Source organism: Miscanthus floridulus, chromosome 11, assembly GCF_019320115.1.
Source record: "Miscanthus floridulus cultivar M001 chromosome 11, ASM1932011v1, whole genome shotgun sequence".
NCBI lineage: Eukaryota > Viridiplantae > Streptophyta > Magnoliopsida > Poales > Poaceae > Miscanthus > Miscanthus floridulus.
The window spans coordinates 78043148-78054408 of record NC_089590.1 but is presented as its reverse complement, the minus strand read 5'-3'; positions in this window follow the sequence as shown (position 1 = coordinate 78054408).

Genomic DNA, 11261 nt, shown 5'->3' with positions numbered 1-11261 from the left:
GAGTGTCGTCCTTCTTCTTCACAAAAACAGTGGGACAACCGTATGATAAAGAGCTAGGACGGATGAATCACTTCTCCAACAATTTCTCTAACTATTTCTTCATCTCAGCCAATTCCTTTGGAGCCATGCGGTAAGGACGCCATGAAATAGGAGCAATACCAGGTTCTAACTAAGTGGCAAACTCCACATCCCAGTTCGGTGGTAACCTAGGTAGATCTTCGGGAAAGACATCCAAAAACTCATAGACCATAGAAATAGAGGCAAGGTCATGAGAGGCTTCAGTATGAGCAATAACTGGTAGGGTGAAAACTAAAGACATAAGGAGAGATATTCTATCCTCAGAAGAAGGAAGCTTCAACTCAACAACTCTCTGCCTAAGGTTCAAGACTACCTCATAGTTTCTAAACCAGTTCATTCACAGAATTGCATCTATGCCTTGCCCCAGCAACACCATGAACTGGAGACGATAAGAATGAGTTGCTAGTACTAGTCTCACTATGTTCGTCTAAGTTTTAACGCACAACTGCGCACCTAGGATTCTGATTCTATAGGCAATATGAATAGCCATAATAGATATATTATACCTTTGTGCAAACCACATGCTCATGAATAAATGTGATGCACCAGAATAAAATAATACATATGCTAGGTGAGATTCAATGGTGAATATACCAGCCATCATAGGCTCTCCTTGTGGGATCTCCTCAGCCTCAGTGAAGTTAACATGTCCTAAGCGGCTCATGGACACCTTCTTCTCGATGATAGTCCTCTTGACCAGATGAGAGTTGGCTGAAGGCTGAGTAAGCTGGTTCTAGGGGCACTCACAAGCATAGTAGCCTTCCTTGCCACACTTGAAGCAAGCACCCAGCTTGTTCCTCTATCCCTGACAAGATAGAACCTACTATCCCTAAGGCTACTGGACCTGTTGAGTAGGTGCACGATAGTGAGTGGGAGATGCCTAGTGAGTCTGCTGAGTCCGATAAGATGACTGTCCACCCGAAGAGTGATAGGACACCCTCCTCATAACCTATACCTTCTGAGACTATGGGTGACTAGAAGACCCAGTGATCACCCTCTTACACTTCCACTCAGCCTGAGTGTCACGCTGAAGTCCCTCCATAGCAATTACAGCATTCATCAAAGCACCAAAGGTCTGATAGCCCTCTATATACAGCTTTTCTTGCAAGATGCAAGAGAGACCACGATTGAAACGGTCTATCTTCTTATCAGTATCCGCATGAGTCCTAGCATACTATGCAAGATAGTTGAACTTGTTCATATACTCCATCGCAGTCATATTTCCTTGCTTGAACTCTAGAAACTCGGACAACTTCCTGTTCAGTAGACCAGTAGAAATATAGTACTGACAAAAAACAGTGGTAAACTCCCACCAAGTCACATGGTGGTCCATAGGCTACATGGCGTTGAAAGTGTCCCACCAAGCACTGGCAGATCCTAGAAGCTATTGTGCGGCAAAGCGCACCTTTTGCTCATCAGTCACATTGAGCAGCTGAAACTTCTGCTCCAAAATACAAAGCCAATGCTCCATGTATAGAGGCTCAGCAGTCGGCGTAAACATGGGCGGGTGTGTCCCCAAAAAGTCCTAATAGGAACAGGGCCTCTCGGGACCACGGGCACCCCCCCATTTCCGCCATTGCCACCGGGACCTTCACGAGCGAAGCCACCAATAGCCTGTGCCAGCATCTCCAAGGCATGGGTAGACTCGCGATGAGCAACCAACATCTCAGCCATCATCTCAGCATGGATCATCGGAGGCGATGGTGGTGGCAGAGGAGGACCAAGGAGTGGGGCCTCGTGGGTCTCCTCGTTGCCATTGGCATGATCATCGCCATGACCATTTTCGCCCTAGTCTTCACCAAGACCACGAGCTATCCCAGCACTGGTGCTCCCACCACCAGACCTCAAGTTTATCTATAAATAGATAGGAACCCACCGTTAGGGATCAGGCCTCCATACTTAGAACAAAAGGCTAGAGAGATGATAAGGCCCAATAAATGGTTACAAACAAGAACTTTTTCTTATGAGTTAAATCATTTCTCTTTATTTATTATCTTATCAATTTACTATCCAAAAATTATACGTGTGGGAGAGTTTAGTTTAAGCAAGATTCTCTTTTCATGATGCATGGATCGACCAATTCGTTCGCTCAAGACAGAATATAGCGACATTCATACATAATTTTTGGCACAGCGCACACTCACTTCCTGTACGCTAAACGATTTTTACGCAGCGTAAGTTAGTGTACCTGCTGAAGATTGATTAGATAAAATATGTGCCACTATCCTAGATAGACCATATTACTTGGGCTTAAACTTATTTATGTAATTTATCGCATCCTATTTTTCGTAAAGCTTTTGTTGGTCAAATTTTAGGTTTTAAAAAGAGTTTTTAAGCTTGTGGACTCATTATTGGCTCTGATACCACCTGTGGTAGAACCGTCCAAAATAACACGCTTTCAGAGGCGCTCGTCTTCCACTAGACACTAAGCACCTAAAAAATGAGCTACCATAAAAATTTCAGGACTAAAGCTATCACCAATTTATCACAAAAATTCCAACAATATTTAACTTAATAATATTGAGCACTCTCAAATAATTTAATAGCTTCTAGTATCAACATGTATATATATAAACTAAATACACTAACAGATAGAGCACAATTTTAGAAACCTAACAAAACTTGTTTCATAATTTTTGGATACCTACATGATTTTATATGATTTACCAAAGATCAACTCAAAAATTAAATTAGAAAACTATTTCTAATTCCTTAGGAAAAGAAAAATGAAATCTCTCTCGTGGCCCACACGCATGGCCCATGCGACACAGCGCGCGCACATTGGCTCACAGGTGCAGCCGACATGAGGCCGGCCCACGTGGAGACGGCCCGCACTGGCGATTTAGCAAAAGAGACCTCAAACTTCTCCCGAATTACAACTAAGTGCTAACACTATTTTCCCCTCTCTTAAACCTTCTCGCTTAACCCCCTGGCCTTCCTAAAATTCTCCCGTGCACACCCTCGGTGACACAACGCGGCTGCGCTGTCCACTAGGGACCTGCAACAGACCACCTAACGGGCCGGTCATAATCTCTGAACCGAGCGGCTACGCTAAGCGGCAGTGCGGGGTGACACAACTGGCTGGAGAAGGCTACAGCGGTGCGTGGCCATCCGCGACGACAACGCTACTGTTTCGATGAACTAGGGTAGCTATAGGCCTAATTGGTTAGCGCGTGATCATTAGGAGGCTACCATGGACCAGGTCGAGGTGACTGTTGGGACGGAGGATGACGAAAGAGGGCTAGCCATGTGCGGGCGAGCCGTGCGGCAACACGGTCACGTCAGCAACGACGGCGAGGCGGTAGCGGTTCCACTGGCGTGCGTAAGGTGGTGAGGGAGGCAAGGTGAAGCTAGTGGTGCAAGTAAATTGGCTCGGGAGGGATGGTAGGAGGGTTACCCATATCCACAGCCAGACATGGCCTTATCGGCACGACGGCGAGGAAACTCCAAAATTGGAGCTTGGCAGTGCCTTCTTCATGGCTGGGTAGGGTCGGGCAGCGAGAAGACGGGAGGGCGAAGGTGTAGACGGGTGGAATTGAGTAGAGGTGACCGCTCTCTGGCTCACACGTGGGCACGGCCCAACGATGGTGGAGAGATGAGAATCAGAGAGAGAGCGGTAGGGTACGGTCGGTGGCTCGGCGTGTGCGCGCCTTGGCTGAATTTGGTTGGCGCAACCATGGAGACCCACGTCCAGGCACTAGCAGACATGCACGCGCGTTCGTGACCCACGTGGCATGCGTGCCGTAGTGCCATCAATGACAAGGCGACGGTGAGCCTGGCCACGTGCGTGCGACAAAGCCGGCATCACACTGGGCCAGCAGCGGCGCAGAGATGCATAGGGAGGCACGGATATGATGGCGAGGCGACGGCACCGGCAGCGGCTGCGTCGTGGCGCGGGGCAGGTCGGCAGTGCGGCAGCGGGGTGGGGCCGACGGCAGCACCACCTGGTTGCGCAAGCAGTAGCAACGGCTCCGCACGCCAGGAGCCAGCGGCGGCCATACCACAACCAGGCCAACAGCAGCCATGGCCGGCCACGTGCGGCGGCGCGCGTGCGCGCGGGACAACCAGCGTGGCGACGCCGAGCGCCCGAGCGTGGTGATCGCGCTCACGTGGCCTACCAGCCCGAAACCGTGTCGTACTCAAATTTTAAAGCGCCTATAAAAACTAAACGGTTGCTTCTGGACCTAAACCATCTTCACCATGCACAAGATGGCATATGAGGCTACCAATCCGAGCTAAAACATAACACATTTTCTTAACCCGATTTTGCAAAATAAATTGTCAAACATGGCATTGTCTAACTGTTAACATGCTTAAAAATATTCTGTCTTTTCAGCTGAACCTGATTCCAATTTGTATTTCTAGGCTATTAGAAATGTTGGATAGCAATGATATTTTTCTACAGCAAGTATTTCATTATCATCTACAAAGTTCATATTCCAATCTTTATTTAAGCGCCACATATATATTCTATAGCATTTTTGTTCAGTAAAAAATAGTTTTAAACCCTACTTGATATACATAAGCTATTGAATCAACTTTCGTTTAACATTTTTATTAGTCATTTTAGGTTACAAGAAATTGATCTTCACACTTTTATCACATGTAGTAACACATAAAAATGATGCTCATGACATGTTTTAGTAAATGATTTAGGGTGTAACACCGGGGGTGTTACAGCTGACTACGCTAAAAGTAAGCTGGCTAACAGTTTACAGCTAATACTCCCTCTATTTCAAAATTTCAAATTATAAGACGTTTTATTTTTTTAATATATAGTTTTTATTATGTACTTAGATATTTATAGATACATAGTAAAAAATCAATATATCTGACAAGATAGTCTTCTAATTTGAAATGGAGGGAGTATTAGTCAAATAACTATAACTGACTACCTACTAGATGGTTGTTGTTTGGATCAAGAAGCTAAAATGTTGATGCATTGATAATTTTGTCTATCATGTACCCTGATACCTGGTAGATGGATAGGTGAATGTTAAAGGACAAAAGTGTTACTAACTATTAGTTATATATATGCATCAAACATGCTCTAACACTGTTAGAGCACGACCAATGCTGATTACCAAAAATGTTGGTCTTAACAAGAAGTACTCCACACGGTAGCTCTAGAATCTAGATGGACAGAGCCTCCAATTTTCATAGCCTAAGCCACAAGTACTTTTTTACATCTTGAGCCCAGCATTACTTCTCTCCAAACGTTGCTCTAAAGCCATTAATTTTCTAAATCCATCAATCAAATGTCACAGATGTTTCTACGTGCTTCGTGTCTTTTCCGGTCCAAACCAATGCCTCTTCTAACGAGTCAACGAGGATTTTTTTATTTTTAATATGTTTTTAAACTAAATTTAAATCTAACACTGTTTAATTTTCTATCTTCAAAACTAATATTTTTAGCCGCGCCTATTACTATGGCGCAGTGAAACGCCTGTGTCGCGCCATGTATGGTGGCGCGGCGAGATGGATGATGTGGCGACGATCGGGCCGCTGACCGGTGATGTGGCAGGGTCTGTTGCGCCACAGATCTTGGCGCGGCACTGACGCGCCCTGATCAGTGGCGCGGTAGAGCCGGCTAGAGGCCCGTGGCCTAGTCCCGCCGCGCCGCGCCATGCCCTGCCCACCTGCCTGCCCGCACGCACCCGCCACGCAAGCCCGCCGCCGTGCTTGCGCCGCGCCCACTGCTCATAAGAGCATTATCGTTGCCTAGCGCATGATCGTCCGTGCAGCCCACACGGCGCACTCGACAGATATACCACACGGCGCAGTCAACTAATCAGGGGATGGATAGACCATAGATTATATTGTTCAGCACTCACAGAGTAAGCTGTACCACTTTGTTTCTTTATCTAACAAAACACAGTAAGTTGTACCCTTGCCAAGCATAAAAGCTTTAATATCACTACTACAAAAGTTGGCACCAACGGCTGATACACATGACCATAAGCGACTCTTATCAAACCCAAAAGCACAAGTCGAAAACAGCAGCAGAAAGCACTTCCCAAATCTTACTCTTTGCGAATGATACACACATTCATCCTGTACTTCTTGGTCTTCAGTGGCTCAAAGAGGTAGATATCTCCCAGCTACAAATTATTGTCATGTGCAAACCGTGGCCATCCTTTGGAAAGCTTTTAACTTTGCGTTGAGCTTTTGAAACCTGAATGCGGCAAATCACTTCCCAACTCTTGCCATGACACTGAAGAATCAACACTCTGCTCTTCAATGGAAGACATACATCAGAGTATTTCTAGAGAATTTCTGGTTATAGAGGGATAGGGTTTCAGTGTTCGAAAGTCAAAATAGTTAAAGTTTTCCATCGAATTTAGTTTGTAAATTTCTTTAAGGAGTCTAGGAAGCTAAACAACCTGCTTGCTGGAGGGCGTGCAACTGAAATGCAATATTAATATCAATCTGGAACCAAAAAAAAGAGAAAACCTAACTCGCCATAGCTTGAGATCTTCTAGAAATGTTTGACTTCTTCACGACACACACATAGATAGGGATTTCAGAACAAATAGCTAGGAGTCTCTCTTTCAGTTTCTTCTTTTGCATACTATCAAGGCTAGTGTCTCGTGGGAGCATGTAACTCGGAACAGAATGTGCTTCAACGCCCTCTGAAGATGTCATTCCTCCTATGACCAAACAAAACAATGATGTCATAATCTTGTAGATATACATAGATGCTACTAGGTTTGATGACATTGTGACTCAACCTGATGAGTTGGGTAGGGATCTTGATGAACTGATACTGATCCTACTCCTGTCCCTTTGCTTCAATGCTTTCTTTTTAGTTTCTGGTGTTCTCATGGGAAGATTAACATAGCTGCTTGAAAATGTCAATGGGTTCTTCTCTCTTCCGGACCACTAATAGCATTTTTCATGACAAAACATGGTGGTACTTTATCGCAACCACTAGGATCAAATATTAGAAACTTCATTCGATACATCCCATCATACTTGAATACCAAGAAGTCGATCTTTTTCAAGTCATGGGCACTAACAAATGACTTCCACCCAGATTGAAGAACTATTCTACCCATATTCTTTGCAACTTGAACATCAAAAGTATAACCGCCAAGTGATTCAAGAGTAATACTTCCTTCTATTTTGTCTCCGAAATGTTTAGCAAATTTACACGGTATAACCTGCGACAGCAAGATTAACACAGAACAAAGTTTAGATGAGGTAAGGGAATAATATAAATTCTACCTCATCTGAACTTTGTTTTCTAGATTGATATTAATATTGCATTTTAATTGCACGCTAGACCGGGCCGGGAGGCGCGGGCACGACAGTGAGGGCGGTGGCGGGCGTCCGTGGCACGGTGGGCAGTCAACATGCGTGGCCGAGGGCACGGCGGGCGGCCGGAGAGGGTGGTGCGGCCGGCATGGAGAGAGTAGTGCGCCGGCGTGCGTGGCGAGGCTGGCGCGGTGGGCGGCGTGTGGCCACGGCCGGTGGTAGGCGCGGTGGGTAGGCGCGGTGGCAGGCACATGAGCGGGCAGATGCGACGGTGGGCAGGCGGCCAGGCACGGCGGGCGCGGCGGGAGTGGCGCGTCGGTGTGCGTGGCAAGGCCGGCGCGGTGGGCAAGCATGGTGGCAAGGCGCGACGGTGGGCAGGCGACTAGGCACGGGTGGGCGTGGCGGTATTTACCTAGCTCTACCGCGCCACCGATCAGGGCGTGGCAGAGCCGTGCCAAGATCGGAGGCGCGGCAGACCCTACCACGTCACCAGTCGACGCCTCTATCGTCACCACGTCAACCCTCTCGCCGCACCACCATGCATGGCGCGGCATAGGTGTTTCACCGCGCCAGTGAAATAGGCGCGTCCAAAAGTGTTAGTTTTGAAAAAAAAATTAAACTGTGTTAGATTTAAAATTAGTTTACAAAAAGTGTTAAAAATAATTTTTTTTGCCACGAGCACCTATGCAAGACAGTATGATAACTTTTCCAACGCACCACCACAGATTATTGTCCCAGCCTCCACGTCTACGTTAAGTGTTCAAGTCACGGAGAGTAGTAGGCTTGCATAGTCTTAGGGGCCGTTTGGTAGTGCTCTCGGAACCGCTCCGGGAGCCGCTTCACCTCGGAGCCAACCAAATGGGTGTTCACCGCTCCTCTCCTTTGAAGAAGCCCCGGAAAACACGCTGAGAGAAGGCATGAGAGAGAGCCAGAGCTAAAAATACTGGCTTCCTCTGGCTCCTCCGTCCAGGCATGTGGGCCCTCCCCAAACTGCCCTTCCTCCGAGCATGGGCAAGGCGAAGACAGACTGAGCAGACACGCCGGAGCCCGGGCGAGGTAGAGGCAGCGGAGAAGCCAAGCTGGAGTGCCGGCGAGGTGTAGGTGGTCGGGCAAGCTCGTCGGAGCGCGAGGCGAGGCGGTGGTGGCTAGAGGAGACGCGATGGCCGGCAAGGGCAGCACAGAGGTGCGGCAACGGCCTATGGCTGAGACGACGCACTTCCATGCCATGTGCGAGCCTACAAGGCCTAGAGCTCAAGGAAGATGAGGATGCGGAGCAGACGGACGAGCGCCTGTAGCTAAGAGAGAAGATGAGGACACGGTGGGGAGAAGAGATAAGGTGGAGAGAGAATGGAAATAAAGAGAGAAAGGAAAAGGAAAAAAAGAAAAGAGAAAGGGTATTATGGGTATTTCACACATTCCAACAATAAAGAGAAGTTATTTTGCCAAATGGTCCAAAAACGGTTTTAGCACGAATGAAGCTGCTCCACAGGTAAAGCCATATTTGGAGCTGTTTTGGATGAAGCCGGAGCTCTACCAAATGGGCCCTTAAAGTGGTATGCAGAAAGGTCGTTGGCCTTATCTGACGCAAACATGAAGCAATTCATAGAGAATGCATCTCTACTGTAAGGGACTGAAAGGTTCAAGATGCCTAAGAGGGGGGGGTGAATTGGACTAATTCTAATTTTTTTGCAATAATTAAACCCTACGGTTAGCCCACTTCACCCCTTGTACCTAGAAAGTGTTTCTACTGTTCTACCGCACAAAAGTTTAGTAACCTATGTTCCAATCCTACTCTAGCATGACAATTCTATGAATATAAAGACAAGAATTGGATTGCTCAAAGTAAATGCTTAAAGTAAAGAGAGAAGGAGAAACGCGACGATGTTTTGCCGAGTTATCGGAGAGTCGTCACTCCCCACTAGTCCTCATTGGAGCACCCGCGTAAGGATGTAGCTCCCCCTTAATCCGCGCAATGATCAAGTGCTCTCTACGGGTTGATTCTTTGACACTCCATTGTGGTAAATCACCCACAACCGCTCACAACTTGAGTTAGGTTATCCACAGGCTCCACCGGATGATCACCAAGCTCTCAATCACCACCAAGCTATCTAGGTGATGGCGATCACCAAGAGTAACAAGCACGAACTCTCACTTGACCACGACAAGCCTAATGAGAAGGGTGGATGCACACTTTGCTACTCTTGCTTTCACTAATGAGGCATCTCTCTTGGATTCTTAAATCTCAATCACCTCACTAGGACCTTGCTCTTCTTGGCACTCTCAAGGGTGTTTCTTAGTTGTTGGAATGAGCAAAAGTAATCCCTCAAGTGAATAGAGGAAGTATTTATACACCCTCATTTAAAATGAACCACTATGTGCCACTGTGGGGTGACTGGATGCTCCGGTCAAGATGACCGGACACTCCGGTCAGTTCTCCCCATAGTCGAGTAGTTAAGTTGTGATCGGACGCTGACCAGTGTCTGGTCACAAAACTGCCATCTGGAACCTTATTGATGTTGGTCGAACGCTGGAACTCAGCGTCCGGTCACTTTGCTGCTTAGCGTCCGGTCAGCACTGACCAGACGCGTCCGATCAGAATTTTTCCTCTCTGGATCCTTACTGGAGTCGATCAGACGCTGACACCCAGCGTCCGGTCACTCACCTCTTAGTGTCCGGTCGCGTTCAGACGACTTCACCTTGATCAAATGAACTGACTGAACTCTGCGCCAGCGTCCGGTCACATCGGAACCAGCGTCCGGTCAACATTTGACCCTCCATTTACTTCCAATTCGCAATCATATGTGAATGAAGTTTGCTCCAATTGATCTAAGGGTTTTTAGAAGCTACCTAGTGTTAGATTTGATAAGTATGCATCACACCTAACCCACTAGACTCATCTAGGTCAAGCTACCCGTCCATACTCCTTTAATAGTATGACCAAAGGAAAAACAAAGTCCTAAACTACTCTAAGTGTCTCTTCAACACCAAATGACACTTAGAACTAGTTCATACTTAACCTTGTCGTCCATCGTTTGAAAACCGAAACGATTTTTATCGTAGGGGCATGACAACCATGATTGCCCAATCAATTACCATTACTATGACCTAACTTAATTACATCTACAAAACACATGTTAGTCACAGTAATCTCGTATTGTCATTGATCACCGAAACCTAACTAGGAGCCTAGATGCTTTCAGGAATCAATTAAAATTATGCTCGATCTACCTAAGAATTTACCTCTCCTAGAGATAACCTCCGTTCCGTTCATTCAGGAATTTGCACCCAGAAAAACCTCAAACCAACGACATATATCTGCTGTGAGACTTCACCATGGTCATGTGGCCATGGAAAATTGCAGGCTTCAACACAGGCTTCAACGCCTGCCTCGCTCGTGTGATCCCCGCACTGCGCCCCTACCGTGTGCCTCGCGTAAGGAAACCAATCCGCGCGCGCGACATCCGCACGAGATCAGCGACATCGCCAGGCACCGTCGCTGCACTCCCTGCCGCCCTCTGCTATGTGACGCGACGTCTGCCTCCCGCCGCCCTCTCCGCCCGCTCGCCAGGCATCGTCGCTGCGCTCCCTGCCTCACTCCATCAGCGGCAGCCGGTGGAGATCAGGCGGCGGCCGCGCGCTCGCCGTCGTGCATTGGAGCCGGTGCACCGTCCCCATCGTGCTCGTGCTCGCAGTCGCGGCTGTGGTCGTCGAGTGGACGAACATCATCGCCCTTCCACCCGGTGGTGTCCGGCGACGAACAGGCATCCGGATTTGGCTCCTCGCTCTCCCTACGCACGCGTGACTCCTACAAGTCCCAAGGGAGTCCACGCGCTACTCCTATCCACACGCTACTCCTACAAAGAAGTGAGTTCCTTTGGACACAATTCGATTTTGTCAGGCATGCAGCACAGGAGCATTGAGTTGCT